The 17,483-nt window shown below is 39.1% G+C and overlaps 2 protein-coding genes across 2 annotated transcripts in view; one reads left to right on the top strand and one right to left on the bottom strand.

Moving 5' to 3' along the window:
* The window catches only part of CMSS1 (cms1 ribosomal small subunit homolog), a 223,527-nt gene that overhangs the window by 94,343 nt on the left and 111,701 nt on the right, over positions 1-17,483 (top strand). The window lies entirely within an intron of this gene.
* Positions 1-17,483, bottom strand: part of FILIP1L (filamin A interacting protein 1 like) — a 171,487-nt gene that overhangs the window by 75,035 nt on the left and 78,969 nt on the right. The window contains exon 3 of the mRNA XM_059492946.1: positions 11,285-11,374. The gene's annotated coding sequence lies outside the window, so the exon portion shown is untranslated. The remainder of the gene's footprint in view (positions 1-11,284; positions 11,375-17,483) is intronic.

Here is a 17,483-nt window from a genome sequence, read left to right as displayed (position 1 = left end):
GGCTAACATGTTTTTGTCTGACTGGAATAATTCTTAGCTGTACCAAAAATTGGCTCTGGCATTTTCCTCTTCTGGCTGCAGCTACAAAATAACAACACATGCATGTCCGTGGGAGATTCCTCAACTCACTCCCCATGCTCACATCCTCCATGTTTAATATTCAAGAGGAATAGTTGGCTAAATATCTGAAAATTTTTCCTAGGAGTTTAATGAAAATATTATCTCTCTCAGATCTCCAGTCCTCTCACTTTTCTATGCAGATTCCACCTTATTGTCTATGGAATATAGTGGGTTTAGGTTTGGGGCTTTGGTTTGGGAAGGGATGAATGGCAGGAGTTCCCTCCTCAGCTCTGAGCTAGGAGTGATGGCTGGCCCTGCCCTGTGTCCTGCTTATGCAGCTCCTCATGTGCTGCCATAAGACTCTTGTGATGCCTGTAAAGAAATTACAGGATTTTGGTAAGAATGCCCTGGGGTTACAAGGTCATCCTAAGAAATTTTGAAAACATTAATTCCTAGGCTTTGGTGGAAGTGGAAGTAAGTCTTGTGTTGGTCTTTGGAATCAAAACTCCTTTTTGTGACAGGAATATGTATTTCTGCTTTTTCTTGCTTTGGAGTATTTTTCTTTTGGTTTTTTTTTTTCTTCTTTTATTCTTTCTTTTTGTTCTTATTAACATCTAACCTATTGATCTTATGGCAGCAGGATATTTTAAGTTATCTACTACATGTTCACCTCCACACAAATGAACACACAGGAAATGTGAGCTTCTTTGTAGATTCTCAAGTCATCTTTGTAGTTTTTTTATTTTTTAATTTTTTTTCATTAAAATTGATTATTAGCTTAAATAAGTGAAAGTGAAATTACAGTGATGGCTTACATTTTTCTATACTGTTCATATTAATTAGTGACTACGCCTGTATGTGCCTGACAGGAAAACATGAAAAGCACTGAATTTTAAAAGAAACTGTACACAGTGAAACTAATTTTTGTATGTTTTCACATTACATGTTTTACTAGCCATGACACACCTTATGATTTATTATAATGCCTTACAGTATTCCTGTAGGAATATGCCCTGCTCTGATGATGCAACTTTGGAAAATGCAATGAAAACACACTGGAAACCTCAGCTTTCTAATAGCAAGTTTCTTGTGAGCAGTGAAGTTAAAATGCCTCCTCCCAGTATAAAGGAAGTAGGGCAGAGGTCAGTGAGCCAGGTAAATGTCCCTCCTCTCTGTCACTTGCTGTGCTTTCTTCTTATTTTTCCCCCATACTGGCAGTTTGGTCTTTAGGCCATCACCTGTGTTTTAATGTAGGGCAGGTAGAGAAAACCCCTGTCCTCCTTTCATTGCTGCACAAGCACCCACAGTTTTGCCACAGGAGGTGCACACAAAAAGGCAAAAGTTGTGGATTTTGTGGCTGAAGCTGTGGCTTCATCCTGGTTTTGATGATAGTGTAGCTGAGTCCTTGGGGAAGGGCAAGGTGTGTGATGTAGAGCACATACTGTTGTTTGTTCCTGTCTTGGTTTTCCACTTGCTCAAATAAAATGTGTCTCTGGCCAGCTGCTAGCTCAGTGGCCAGTGAGAGTGCAGGAAACAGATCTTGCAGATCTAAGTGAGAGCATCTATGACCATTTTGCAAAGTCTGATGCTCAGAGAGGTCTGAAAGGAACACCAAGGTCTGGATGCCTTCTTCCTCATCCCCACCCCTCTAAAGGCCTCTCTGGAAAGCCCACTGGAAACATCTGCTTATCCTTGTGGAAGAATGGTACATAAAATAAAAGCACAATCTTTGTATTGCCCATCTTAACTGCTGGGCACCAGTTATCCTACATTTTGGTGTGGCTTTGTTACATGTGTGTTGGTGCTGGAGATGTGCAGAAAGCTTGTCCACCAGCCTCTGATGGCCAGTGACAAACAGTGTGGAGCAAGGTGGGACCTGGGGGACACCGCAGGGACCCTCCTCCTGCCTGCAATTATAATAACAACTCTGGGGAAGGAACTGCTCCCTGAGCAGCAGTTACCATAAGTGGGGTGATCTGCCAGGAGAGCCATGTTGAAATTGCTTTTTTGGTCTATTATAGAACATTTCTGCTGGTGTTTTCCTGGCAGCTGAGGAGAAGTCTACAGTTCTTTAGGTGTGTTGAGGAGGGCATGAACAGGTGACTCCAAATGTTTGCATTTAACATGCAAGTCCTTCCTGATGAAGCAGTGAGTCATATCCTGCAGGCACAGATCCTTAACTTGCTGCTAAGCAAGACTTCACCAAAATTATTTTATCAGAAGCTTAATATTTAGCTCCTGAGAGCACTGTGCCTCTTCTGCACATAAATAATGCTAATTTGTTATACATTAAACCAGTGGGATAATGCCACTTCTGACAGTGCCTGTGCACCTCATCATCTGAACATTCAGGCATCTCTCCTATAGATATAGTACATATATATATATATGGAAAAGATACTGACTTGTAAGAAACTTCTGACTTGTAAGTTTGTTTGTGAACATTTGCTTTGTGTGAAAAAAAGAAGATCAATTCTGAAGTGGACACCCCTTCCCCTTTTTGATTACTGGGTGGTTAAAGAGTCATTTTAATGCACATTTTAATGTATTTGTCCATATGTTCCCATGCATTAATAGTAATTGATGTTCTTTCTCTAAGAGGATAATTTTTTCATAGTGCTCTGTTCAAATCAGTTCTGTTTGAGTGAATGTGTGTTTAGAAAGTGTTAACAGTAGAGTGATTTACCTTGATTAAGATGACACACAGCCTTGAGTAGCTAAATGTTCCTGTATGTGCAAGCAGTTCCATTTGAGCAACAATCACAGATCCTAGTACTTCTCTGACACCAAAATTTAAGTTAAATTTCCAGAGGTAAAATAAAGGTAAGGCTTTTAAATGAAAGGCCAGAGAATTTGTCCGGTATCATTTAATACCAAATATCCAGTAAAAATCAGAGTGCACATGGTGGGATTCTGCAAGCTTTCCTTGAGCTGATAGGCCCAAAAAAAGTCTGTGGGGCTGCATGTGCAAGATTGGATTACAGGGTTAGGGACTGTATTTTGTGACTCTTACTGCTCCTATAACTCTAAGTACATGTATTTCCTTTAAGTGTAGTCTGGACAGTCTCAAAATGTAGCTTTTTAAAGGTCTCTTGTTAACACAAACATTTATTAATTAAAGAAACAAGTGTACAAACAGTAAGATGTTTAAGTTTTGGTCATGTTCTTGTCATAGAGCCTTAAAAAAAGAAGAAAAAAACCCATCAAAACACCCCCCCCCAACTCCCATGAACCAAAGAAAAAACCCACCAAAGAACCACCACCACCACAAAAACAAATAAACAAAAAAAACACAAAAAAAACCCACAAAAAACCAACAACAAAACACACTCAACACCTTAACAACCAGCAAACTATAGAATTTACTGGAATAAGAGAGGGGAAGGTTCATAGGTTCATTCATAACTGAGAAGTAAACTGTCTGTCTGGTTTGGTTTTTAGGGATATAATTGAAGGAAAAATGCAGAAGAAATGCTTGTATATGATAAATATGGTGTAGATTGTGGCTTTTAACACCAGCCTTAATAATGTCAGGAATACTGTTCATCATAATTTTCTGTTTTTGCATGAGCTTAAGACAAATTATGTAGGTTTATCCTCAGAGCATTTACATAGTGAGATTGATTAGGTCATAGTTTCAGCTTTGTGCAAATTAGAGCTGTTGAAATTTACCCATCTCTTAAACATTAGTGATTTGTTTAAAATATAAGTGGTGACAGACAAAGGCTTCAACAGTAAATACTAGTGCTTCTTGTTTCTAGAAATAGAGTTAAATTGGAATCAGTTGCTCTCCTATGCATTAAATAAAATCCAGTCTTTTTGGGATAAAATGAAAGTAGCCTTTTGCAAATGTACATTCTAGATTTAGTTTTGCATTATTTGAACACGATATATACAGCTTGTTAATGTCCTGCTAGGTCCTGGATAGGGTTCCCAAATGCCACTGAAAAAATTGACAAGAGTGATCGTTCAGAAACCTGATCATCTTTACCTTACTGCATCTTCTTTGTGCCTTTCAAAATGAAGTTGTTGCTAAGGAGATATTGCAATGCACAGCATTTCTTTGGGATCTGAACAGTGAAGAAGCCTTACCGCAAATTCTTGTTCTTATGGTTCTTCAAATGTCTGTTAAGCCAGTGTTATCCCGACTGATATCCTTTATGTTCTGTGATCAACAGAGTTTGTCAGAGATGTGGGGTTTTAAGATACAATTCAGTTTAGCAAGCAGAACTTGATCCTAAATGATTACCATTGTTCAGGGCCTGTAAAAATAGTTTGGAGGCTTAGTCACTACTGCAGTAATAAATGTAGTGAGCAAGCTTTGTAAAAAATATTAAGATCAGTATCCCATGAATCTCTGCAGGCCACCTGTGCAAGACGTAACCCTGTGGAGATTTAAGGCTGCCTTCCCAAAGGGCCTGTAGGACACTTGTAAGGCACAGCTTTGTGGAATTTGCAGCTGCATGGATAGGCATGGACCCTGGTCATCTGCTCCCTGGCGTGGCAGGTCCAGCAAAGGCAGCTTTTGGTCACTGTCCAGCTGCTGGAGCAGCGGTGTTTGCCACGGGTTCCTGGGGTTCCCGGTGTGCTCCCCACCCCAGCCATCTCCAGGTTTGCTGCTGTGCCCACTGAGCTCCTCTGCACCTGGGCACTGGGGACAGCAGTGTGGCTTGGGAGCATGAAGGGAGGGAGGAAAGAAGCTCTTGACAAAACACATCTGACAATTTTGGGGGAGTGGCCATGTCATCAATGTTGGAGTGTCATTGTTATGGTTGTGTCAGGGAAGTTGTGCATGCAGGGTGAACTGGACAGAGCATCTGGAAAGCTCTGAATAACTCTGTGCCCTGTTGTGGGACACAAATAAAGCTCATATGTATTTACATATGTATTTTACATATATATATTTACATATGTAACATTGCCTGTCTCTAAAACTATCTAGGCATACATGTTCTCAAACTCACTCCACTGTGAGGAAGTGTAATGGCTGAGACTGTGATGCCTTGTAAAAAAAGGATGACTCTGTGTCCACAATGAGATCACTTAACAGAAATGCTTCTGCAGGAAGGTTTTTCACACTGGCTTTGCATATGTACCTAGCCTATCTGGCTGTAGGCGGTGAAGGGATGGAGTTGGTGTTCAGAGGGCACTTCCACAATTCCAAAGGTGGAGTCCCACTTGGGAGAAGCCCTGATTTCTTCATGAGGTGTAGCAGCAGATTGGTTGGTTAAGTACCTAAACTCTGAAGTATGAAAGTCTCTTTCCTTCCCTGTTTTGCACTCTTCCTCCTCAAAAGAATGTGTTGCTTCTCAGAATTCTTGAGCTTCTTGTTCAGTGCAACATACCAGAGTTTGCCTTGCTTAAGAATTGTCAGAATTGTAGCAGGAAAATTGTGAAAGTAGATTACTTATCAGCCTGATTAATTAAGTACTTCTATCTCTAAGAAAAAGTCCTGAGGCAACTGATACTCAGCGAAGAGGGCTTGTGGGCGATTCACTGTCATTGTTCTGGGAGTACTTAAGCTTGGTCTCTAGCAATGCTCAGAAACCAGAGAGCTTTAACACAGCAGGTAAGCTAAACCAGAAGGCATCATTATGCCTTTGTGCAAACATATTTTGGTATGGGATGCAGTTGATTCCCTATCTTCACAAAACGTAAAGTTGCACCAGACTACCTATGTTCTTATATCCTGGGACAAGCAGACCGTGACTGCTCAAATAGGAAAGAAAATTTTCAAGAGACATGTGATTCAGAACTCAGACATGCTGAGCAGTATCCATGAAGTAAATGGAAATAGTTACTTGCTCCTAGCATGCTGATGGGGGACACTCAGTGGATTGGTTTGCCACAGAGCTGAAACAAAGTGAAGTATTTGGTGTACAAGCATGTAGCTAAAGCCCTGGGGTGAGTGCCACAGGATACAGCAGGGGTGTCAGTGCTTTCATTGAGGAGATCTACAGAGGAATGGTTTAGTTGTGGTAGTTCCGAAGGATGTTCTGAAGGCAGCTTAAATCCTTAAGTGACAGCTGAGAGCATGCTAGGAGGAGGATCACTCCCACTGCTGTCTTTCTGCAAACATCTGTTTTTGGCCACTGTCAGAAAGGTTCTTGAACTAGATAATCCTCTGGCTTTCCCGATACATTTTTCCTGTAGCACAGGTAAGACTTCAGACTATTACTTCTCCAGTACCTTTTAAAGCTAGGAAGAGAAATACATTTTGTAGCAATCCACTAATTACATGCACTAGGGAGTCAGGCTAACTTTGCCCATGCAATGCTTTATGCATTAGAAGTTAACTGCTGTCACGAGTCGTTATTTCCATTGAGAACAGTGATTCATCTTTCCATGAGTACTCAACAGATGTCTCAGTGGGAATGAAATTTTAGCTCATGTCACCATTCTGTAGGAGAAAATACATATAGGAACAGGACATTGTGTGGATACATGTGTTTTCTGTTGAACTGGGTTGTCTAAGAACTTCTGTCTCAAGTGTTTTGAGCAAATTTAGTATTTATTTGACCATGATTAGCTTCAGAATGGTAGTTGTGGAGGAGAAGGCTTGCTCTTATGGGCAGTGCAGCCTCTCAAATGTGCCTCAGTCCTGATTAGAAAATCCAGATTTTAGTTGCTCTAACAGCTACTGGGGATGGCTTTCCAATCAATGTTTTACCTGACATACATTTCTGCTCTATTCCTTTCAACTGTCTGGTGAAAATTTGTCTTTTCTTATATTACTCATCAGAATGGTCTATTAGAGATGTTACTTATATTGGAAAAGCCTCTTGGGTAAGAGCTAACCATACTAGATAGGCCTTCTGCATTACTGTAACTGTGAAAATTTAGAAAGAATAACCATCTGGAGAACACAATTTCAGGATCTATAAATCCAGCATATCACAAGTTACCTTGCACTTCATTTGTGTCCATGTGTTGAAATTTTTGTTTTTATTTTTTGCTTCAGCTGTCTTTTTAGTACTCCATATACGAACTTAGTAGGGGAGTTAGATAGAATTTGAAAAAAATCTGAATTCAAATGCCACTGTTTTACAAAGAAAATAAATATGCTACTGAACAGCATCTGTATTAAGTTGGGGTAACTGTGTACATATTTTCAAGTATTGTGTTTCTTGTGAAGAGATGTCTATCAAGGTTAAATCAAAGGGCAGCTTTTTGAGAAGGCTTTGAAACTGTGCACCATGACACAGGACACAGGACTTTGATCTATTTAGTTTTAAGAACCTTGTCACAGTATTTGTCCCAAATCCTAGTCTTCAGGAGCCAAGACATTGACATCCTTAGGAGAATCACTCTTGCAAGTGTAGAGTCCTAAGCTTTGTGCAACCACAGAAGTCAGAGGAACGCTGTGAGAATGTTATCAATCATTTTTTTCTTTTGGTGCTTCCTGCAGCGCACTATGGTTTAGACAATGATTGTGGTAAGAGGCTTTTAAATTGATGTAAAGACCAAGGTGATTTGACATGTTTTTTAATCAAGTGTTTATTAGTTGAAATAATCTTGGGTGTGTTTTGGCATAGTTTATGTTGGAGTGGGAAATTGAATCATTGTCAGAAGTCTGTGTATCTTTGAGCATGTTAAGCTGAAGTTACCAAATAGAACTGTGGGAGGCTTCTGGCTTGTGCTTAGTGACTGTAAACCAAAGCTCCTACCTTGCTGCCTCAAGAGCCACAAAAATGTTAATAAAAGTCAGAGATGCAAGAAAAAAAATGTATTCCCTATAGCCTGTCTACTTGCCAGTACTAGCTTTTCCCTTAAGTTACTTTCCACTATTTTGTTCCATCTAGTTTAAGGTATTACAAGGGACGAGACTTCCTCTGCAGTCCTGTGGAAATTATTTCACAGTCCTCATAAGACTTTGTGATTTTTTTTCCTTATTTATATTTCCTGGTTATTATATTTCCAGAGTAGAATCCACACCAAAACTGTCAGGGGTTGCTTTCCTGTTAGTTTTGGCAAAATCATTCAAGTTTCCTTCTTGCTCCTGTCTGCTTTTGTTCAACTGAATGAACCAGTGAACATTCTCATGCCTCAAACTACAAGTCTTTTAGGATAGGTGATACTTTGCTGAGGGCTGCTGTGAACGTTCTAAATCAACCTGCATGTATCAGGTAAAGCAGCTGGAGCTCTCAGAGGTTCTTTTTTTGCATTTTCTTTTGTTTCTCTCAGGTGTTCACACAAAGCCTTCCTAAATGGTTTTCCACATTCTCCTCACTTCCACCCCTCTCCCCTTTAACTCTAGGGTACTTGTGCATAAGCCTCACAATAGGATTATGGAATGGCCAATTGCAGGCAGTTAAAGCTACACCAAGATGAAGTCAATGATTTATCAGTAAGCAAAAGCTAAAATTAATTATGTAACCTGCCTGCAAGATTGGGCAATGGTTCCCCATTTCATCAAAGATAATTTGTCCCCAAAGAACATGTTGCTGGTATTTGGACTGTTGGGTACCCAGGACAAATTAATTTGAATTGTTGTATGAGTCTCAAGGAACATGTGAGCTTTTGCAATTGTTTCAAACCCCAAAATATAGTATGGTCTATTATAATTCCTTTTGTTCCTTCTATTTTATCTCTCAATTATGTATAATAAAATTAAATACATGTTTACTCTGATTATTGTGACTAAATTCATCAGGAATGTTGTGATAGGACAAGGAACATTCATTTGAATGTTATTTGCTTCCTAAGCATTTGTACATTTAGAGCCAAGTGAATTTATTGGAAATTGCTTACTTTTTCATTCTTTGTTTTTCTTGGTTTGCTGAGCTATTTTCTTGTGTGTGGACTTGCTTCTCAGCTTTTAACTCGAGCTGCTGTACACAACAAGGTGCACAGTGGCAGCTCCTTCTTGAAAAGTTGCCATTTGGAAGGCAGCATGGAGGTTGTCCTGCAGACCTGCATGCACATGTACAACACATTGCATGTGGGTACGCCCTGCCTCAGGTGGGAACAGAAGCTGCCAGAGGCACACGGAGACTTTTGTAACACAGAATCAGTTTTGTGAAAGATTTGGTTTTAAATCTTTTTCTCCCCCCAAGTCGAGTTTGTAACTTTCTTAGATGTGTTGTAAATTCTGAAGTGTTTCACAGTCTGATACTAGATGAGCTAAGTCATGTGCTGCCAAAACCCTGCAAAATGTGAGCAGTATGGAACTAGGGAGGAATGCTGGTCTTTTAAAACTATGCCAGCATTAATATTGTAACTAAATTATGGTTTAAATCACAAAGTCATCACAGTATTATTGGAAAAAAGATGCAAACTAGGATCACTCACATAAAGGGGAGAGATGTGTGCAACACCTGTAAAAACAGTGAGAAAGGAAAGTAAGATGCTTTGGGTATCTCTCTTATCAGGATATTTGTGCTGCATGATCACAGTCTCTCACCAGTCTTATAGTGGAGCATTTTTAACACATACTCTGCACTCCCAGTTGCTGTTCCCTCAGAGCCTTTTCTGGTGCCTGAATTGGAGAGATTGTGGTGTGCAGCTCTTATCATCTCCCCCACAGCTCTTACACAATGTGTGGAAAAGCAACAAAGCAGAGAAACTTGGGTTTGGTGACATGGCAAGTTTGGATCATCTTAAAGCTGCTCCAAGGGAAGCCCAGGCCAGTGCAGTTCAGGAAACTGATAGCAAGTAAATTTACTTGAGTGGAACTTAAAAATAATTAAACACATAAACTTTTATACAAGTAAAGCTTTTATACCAGATACCATGCTGCATCTTTGCGGCTCTGTCTGCCCTCCCACAGCCAGTGGAACCGTGGTTGCAGATTTTGGCTTGTTTAATGGAAATATGGGCATGATTGATACAGATCAAATCAATTCTTGCTACTGAGAGATTAATTCATGCACTGAGCTCATCCTAGTGATTGCGTGAATGCTGCTTCCTATACAAATTTAAAAGGTTTCTGACACCCAGCCTGACCTGAGACAGCTAGTTTTAAAACATCAGGAAGTTTGTTGTGTAACCCTATAACTAAGTTCTTTGCAAATTCAGAGTTCTCTTTGCTGCTTATACAATTTTAGTGCAGCTTTATTGGTGCTGCTGAGCAAATGGACTGTTATTTGTTGAAAGTCAGCCAAGGGGCTCTCTGTGGGAGAATGCTGATAAACCTGACTATTTTAAACCTGGGTGTCTCTCTGCTGTTTTTCAAACTCAGTATGTCTCTTCCTTCTGTATATATCATGTTGTCTTGCCTCCCCATCCCTGGCTGCCACAAAGGTGGTAACACTTCTTAAGTTCTCATCCCTCCTCATGATCTTGCTCATTTTTGCTCACCTGAAAAGCTCAGTCTTTTACTTCCTTCCGTTAAACCCTTTGAGACTATTCAGCACCCTGAAAAGTCATTACTCTTCCAGTATTCCTACAAGACTTCAATGTGTGTTTTGGTGAGGCAGTTAAGGAGTTAAATGCTTGTGGAGTTCCAAAGAAATGCCGGACAGCTGCTGTAAAGTATTGCTACAAATCCTAGCTGACCTCATTCTTGTCAGACAACAGTGATAATATCCAAAAACGGGTGCAAGACAGGAAGTGTTTCAGGAAGGTGTGTGTTTCATGCAAAGACATCAGAAATATGCTTTCTCCTGGGGCCACTTACCATAAGATCCGTATTAATTTAAATGAAACAGTGAAATTCCAGGCTATGTTTACAGAAACATCATTTCAGTCCAGAAAAAACATTGCCTGTTGCTCTAAAGTGCAAATGGGAAAAGCAATTGTGGTAACCACTGTATGTATTTAATATAATGATATTGCTGGCTGGATGAACCTACCTGTTAAACATATGAGGACTGCACATAATTTTTGATAGTTTTGTTTACTATTTTAAGGGGTATCTTTGACTTGAAAAAGTGGTAAAGCACAAATACAAGTCTACTTACATTTTCTCATTTAGTTTATGCTCAAAGACTGATTTGATATCTAATGTGCTTTTCACTAATTTAATTGAGTTCCTTAGTAAGCAGAACAAAATCTCATTTTTCCCCTAATGCATTCTCTGACTTATTATTTAAAAGAATTAGCTTTAAAAGATTTAACATTTTTCACCAGTCAGTCTACCAAGTTATCTGCAAAAAGTGTCCTGTATATACAGGTTCTTATTATTTTCATTGTACTGAAAAGTTCAGAGATGAGAAAGCTTGTATTTTATTTATATTTTTCAGAAGTACCTACATAAAAGCATGCAAATAAAAATAATTCCTACCAGTTCAGAGCTCTTCTGCTGATAGTTAGGGATATTTTCCCTAAATTTCCTATTAGTTGTCTCCAGAATTGTGTCTCTTATAGTATGAATCTGCAGTGAAAATAAAAAAAAATTATTATTTTTAAACAAGCATAAGTAAATAGTGCTTGAGAGGTTTTTTCTTTAGATTGCAGAATTTCTCATTTCAGCATTAGCTTGATAAAATTTTATAAAATAATTTATTAAGGGTTGGACTTGATCCTGTAAAGATTCTACCGCTTAAAATGTTGCACGTGAATAATATGATTAACTGAAATAAGGTCTAGCAGATGCCTCTAGGAGTTTTAAAATAAAGCACTGCTATTTAGCCTCTGCTCTTTGTTTCATTGAAAAACTTGTTTCTTCTGTACTTTTTCCCTATATTCTTCTGTAGTTTAAAAAAATATTCATTTATGTTGGTAGGGAGTGAACAAATTCGAGCTGCTGGAACTCATGTAGCAATTTCCTCTTTGGGAATTGGCCTGTTTGTGAAGCTGGGTCACTGACCTTGAAGGGCCCTTTGAAAAGTGCAGCTCATGGCCAGGGACCATGGGGATGCTGAATGGAATAATAGCAGAGGTTGGGATTTTTTATAGAGATGTGACCTGGGAACTCAGGTGAGGTGCATGAGGAGATGAAGGCAGGCTGGGGGATGGAAGACCTGAGTGCAAACCTCAGCCCTGCTGCATGCTGAGGAATGAAACAAGTGTGATCTGTGTTTTCAGAAAATGAAACCAAGGATGTAACAGCAAAGAAAGGGAAGGAAAATGGGATCATTTAGATACAGGAAGACATTTTTTTTGTTGTTTGCTGGTATCAGCTCATTTGATATACACACACAGTTGTTTCAAACTGAATTATATTTTAGATTTTTCTGCTGTTCCTGGAAGTTATTGCCAATAGTGAAAAACCACATAATACATTTCTAGTATTAAACCATCTATTACTGATGGGTAATGACAGAGTAGAGGGAGAAGGCACCAGTTAGTCTGGGTTAGCTCATGTGCTCTGGATAACTATTTCTTGAACACTTAGATTTCTAAAGTTCTGCTAGGCTATGTTGATTTCCCACTGCTTTCTGGATGTGATGAATTGTCTCCATGTCAACGTCAGGTAATCTCAAGTATTCCCATGATTGTCTGCCTCAAACTTTTTCAGGTAATGTGCCATTTGATCACTTTTCTCTTGGCTATTTTAATACGATAACAAATACCAGAAAGGCTGCAATAACACCTTTTAACAAAAGAAACATGTTTGAGTTTTTAAAATTACAGATGCCCTGCATTGTCACTTACATTTTATTTGGTTTTGCTTTTAAATGCTAGAGGCACAAAATTTTAGATCTATAGAGGCTTTCTTGTTTGAGGTCTGATTTTTGATAGTGAAGCAGAGAATTCATTCTCAAAGTCAAAAGGGAGAAAGTTTTTGTAATTACCAGTTACAGATTCAGACACAGGAGGGAGATAAAACCAGAATCCTGTTTTACTAATTGTTTGTTAAAAGAAAAAAAATGTTGTGAGTGCAAATATTCACCTTACAAAATTATCTAGCAATGCAAAATATGAGAAATTATGTTAGTCCATCAGTCTGTCTCCTTGGTTTTTCAAGGAGATCTACCACAAGGAACTTAAATAACATGCTTTCTTGTAACAGTGATGTAAAAACTATGTTATTTAAATGTTTTTGTGTTTGTTTTGTATCTTTCTTCAAAGTGTATTGGGTTGGTTTTGACGGTGAATGTGGATTTTGTTTCTGTTCAGTCCATATTCCAGTCAGTTCTGTGACTGTCCCTTTTTGATCTCAGTGTATTCTGATCTTTCTCCTGCATCTTTAGACATGCACCTGAAGCATTTGCCTCTTCATCAAATGTATAGAAGAAATTGTCTTGGTATTCTAAAACAAACTAAAACCAGGCTGTTGTGGTTGTCCTCATCAAAGGCTCTTCCATGGTATATACAGAACATCAAGGAATATATTTTCTTACTGCTTGGAAAGTTCTGTTTAAAAATCTGCAGATTTGTTGGTGAAAAGGGTAGGATTTCTGAATTTACTTGGTGGGGTTTTTTAAAATTCCAAGCAATTGAGTTTTTTTGTTAAATTAGTGTTTTAACCTTTGTGCTACTGAGCTTTTAAAGTTGAATAATTGAAATAAGGCCTGGCATAGATGAGTTAAAGGTGTCAATTTTGTGAGTAGCTACCTGTGAAATGTAGAAATGCTCAAAATCACAACACCCTGCTCTCTCTTGTGTGACTTGGAATGACACCTACATATGAATTAATAACCAAAAGGAAATATTTAAGTGTTCATAGGGTGCATGAAAGTCCCGATAGTGGCATGGGTAGGTAGTTTTTCCAAAGAGCAAGGCTGTAGTTTAGGGTGGTTATAGACATGCCTTCCTTGAAAGAATGGGATAAAATACATAAATCACTGCCCTGTTGTCACATCTCTCCACACTTACAGCCTATTGATGTACTTTTTGAGTAGTAGTTGCACAAACCCTCTTGACCATTTTCTTACAGAATTCTTACAATCTCTCCAAGGAAACAGTTTGCTTTGCACCTGTGGCAGCTTGGTAGGAGTTGTGTGTGCTCTGCTTTGACTCTGCCCTGCTTTCAGAGGGTACCATTTGACTCTCCTGAGCCTGTTTCTGCTCTGCTGAAGGGGACAGTGATGCTGCCCTGTTTTGGTAAGGCATCCTTCTAATCAAAAGGTGAAAGACCACATAGAGCCTTCTTTTTACTGATCCCAAGAGAGCTTGAATACAAACTGCACGAAGTCCTGCAGTCTCTAAAGGAGATTTAAGGAAATCCTGCTGGGATTTAATTCTGTGCCTGAGTCATTTGAGCTTGTTTTTTGACCCATTAATAAACCCTTGTCACACTATTGCTGCTGCCTTTTGTTCCAGTCATTACATTCCTCTGGAGTGTCTGTAGCCATCATCTGCTTTGTTTCTTTAGTTTTGTTTTTCTTCACTAGGGATAGATTTTTAAGTTGGCAGAAGGCATAAAATTCAGTTCCCACCACCAGACAACTCGGTGTGCTTGGAAGGGGTGTATAATGACCATGCAAGCTGCACTGCATGTTCCCTTTGGCAAAGTGCAGCTTCCTGCTCCCTTCAGTGGGTGTGCAGCCTGAGTGGGCAGTGAGTGCTCCTCCTCCTTGCCATACTGGCAAAAGAAGCAGTGCCACAGAGGAGGGTATAGGAGAAGCCTCTGAGGACCCAGATATGTGCTGTGGGATATTCAACACTTTCAGCAGAAAGCTCTTCTCACCCTTTTGTGCGTGCATGGAGGCACACACAGGTTCTCTCCTTGGGACAGATACCTAACGTGTTTGAAAGAGTCTCTGTGGGCTTTGGCTCTCTGTTGAGTGTGTGTGGGCCATTTAGAACACACAGCTTTCTAAGAGGGCGTGTAGGTCAGTTTGAAATTTTTAGGTGTACTATGTAACGCAATCTGCTGTTGGCAGATTTGGAAGATACCCATGAAATCTTTGTCAAGGAGGAGGCCTTTTGTTTCCAAGAGAAAGTTTTGGATGCAGAGTGGGAAGAGGAGTATTTGCTAGATATGTCTGAAATATGTTTGTTTTGAAAGCCACTACTGAATTAGGTGTAAACTTTGAGCCTGGTTTATATTCCTCAGGGCAGGGGAAGATGGAATCTGTTGTTTATCTGAGTGCAGGTTTTCCCCAGGGTGCTTATATACACTACAGAATATTCATTAAGTTGTTGGCATTGTATCTCTAAATCTTTTCTTTGTTTTCAGGTCTTAAATTTAAAAAGACTAGATATTCCCACTCCTCCCAAAATAAACCTAAGTTGTGAAACTGTCCTTAGCACTTTTGCTGAATGAAGCACAAACACCTACTGTTTTCTGGCAAACCCTGTTTATCCATGTAGACACTCTTCTGAGAGTTGTTTCACTGTGTCCACACAGTCTTTACCCAACCTTCAGAAAGACTGATGACAAAGGGAATATTTGTAAGGCAGATTACTGCCTATTTAAGATTTGGGGTTATCCGTGTTTTCCAGCATGTGACATTGAACAACTACCAGGGACAAAAGAATTTTTTGCTTCTCTCAAGTTACTGTTGGCTTTAAAGCAAGAAGCCAGGAAAGGGACATGCCATTTACATAAGTTTAGAAAACTTTCAGAACATCTCTTTTAAAATTTTCATTAAGAGCTATAGGGCTACTGTTATGGCACGATGGAGAAGCTTTCCAAACTGGTTTGAGAACATAAGTGCATTTTCTTTGTTATTTTGCATTCCACTAATATTGTGATTATTATGCTACCATTTTAGCTGTACAGTTGGTCATATTTTGTACACTACTTTTAATATTGTGAAAAGAATGCCATTAATAATGAGTAGGAACAAAATAGTTAGCTGGTTTTAACTGAGGTGGCATATTTTAGCTGTTTCAGCTCTGCTCTTGTAGAGAGTCAAAGACAAAGGAGATTTCAATTTCTAGAGCTTGGCTTTAAGATGGAAAGTAGACCTGCAACCCTGTCTTTCAAAGTCATGAAGGTAAGAAATTAATTTGGCAGTTCACAGAATTGTTGCTAAGATAAAATGAGAGGAAAGTGAGGGAAAAAGGAGTGTTCAATGGGAAGGAAGTATCAAGAAAATAGTCTTCTTAGGAAGACTTAGAAACAGATGAAGCCATGAGAAACTGAACAAAATAACAACAAAAGAAGTGGGTTTGCCATACACTTAGGGTTAAGAACACATTTTCTGTGGTGCTCTTCTGGAAATTGCTACTATGAAATAGCTTTTGTGGGACTTGAGCTTTAACACAGCAGCTGCTACTACCTGCACACCTTGGTTTGGGTGATAATTTTGTTTGTGTCAAGAAACTAAGGGTAATTCCATTCTGCTTTTAAGGTAATCTACAAGGTTTTTCATTTGCTTCAGAATGAATGGCAGTGATCTGCCCTTCCTTCAAGTGACCATTACTTTTACAGGGTATTTAAGGTGAAATAGCCTATACAGTAATGTAGATTATAGCCACATTTATCAAAGTGACTGCTGTCAGTTGAGACTGAGCAATAATTTTTAAAATAAATTCTGAAGTTACTATTTTTCTTTTCACTTGCCCCAGTGATTCCCCTTAACCTTTTTGCATTTTTGGAGTAACCAAGATCCCTAGCTGAGACATGAATCTTGCCTAACAGTACACTTTGTACTCATTGTAAAATTAGTTCCCAACTGTACACTGTAAAAGAGGTTTAAAAACATCTAGACTAACATGGAAATTACGTAACTGTGGTAAAAACTTCAAAAGAAAGCTTGGGGATTTCCCCCTGCCCCGTTTGCTTTGTTCAGGTACATGTTTAGGCTGGATTTTATCCGTCCACTCTTGCAAATTCTTCGTATTTGTACTCCTAACTGGTTCATCAGGAGCTTTTAATGAAGTATGTAATCTCATGGTGGGAAGATACCTTTTTCTGTTTTTCCTTTTTCCTAGTTTCCATGTTCTTTTAGGGTGTGGTTCAAACTGAAATGAAATTTAGGTTGGTCTTTCCTTTTTTTCGACCTGCCAAAGGGTTTGTTCTGTTAGCATTGCTGGGCTCCCTGTAAATCAGACATTCTTCTTGGGCTGCGTCAGGTTACTAATGACATGATTAATGCAGGAAGGGTACAGGAGGGTGACGTAGTGGCTCATGCAAAGTTTACCTGAGAATTATCTGTAGCTCTCTACTGTTTAGTGTCTGTGTGAGTCATGGCCTGAAGCTCTGCCATTCCCTGTTCTTCAGCTGGGCAAGATCACACTTACCTCATTCTATGTATGCATTTCTCCCTTTCCTGCCAGATCTGATTAGAAGCACTTTTGTTTTAAACTGTTTATGAAACATTCAATACACTTTCTGCAGATAGCTGACCATAAGGCTAAATGAAAAATGCCATTAGATATCTGTGATCCAGACAGCTTTAGAAACTTTCTCTGTCCTTACATGAATTCTGATTTTTATCAACTGAAGTTTTTTTCATGTTCATGGGTTTAACAGTGATAATGTTTTGACATTAGTGAGCTTTGCAATAGGACTGTGAGTCAGTTGCCGTCCCTCTCCTGTTTCTTCTTGTGTGTTTGTACAGAGAAAAGCTTACAAAATACAAACAGCAACTCTTGCAGGTGCAAGAGTTCCCATCAAATTTGGTTCACCTATTGATTCCTTAATG

Source organism: Ammospiza nelsoni, chromosome 2 (assembly GCF_027579445.1).
Source record: "Ammospiza nelsoni isolate bAmmNel1 chromosome 2, bAmmNel1.pri, whole genome shotgun sequence".
NCBI classification, from domain to species: Eukaryota; Metazoa; Chordata; class Aves; order Passeriformes; family Passerellidae; genus Ammospiza; species Ammospiza nelsoni.
This window is presented reverse-complemented; position numbering and strand designations above follow the sequence as displayed.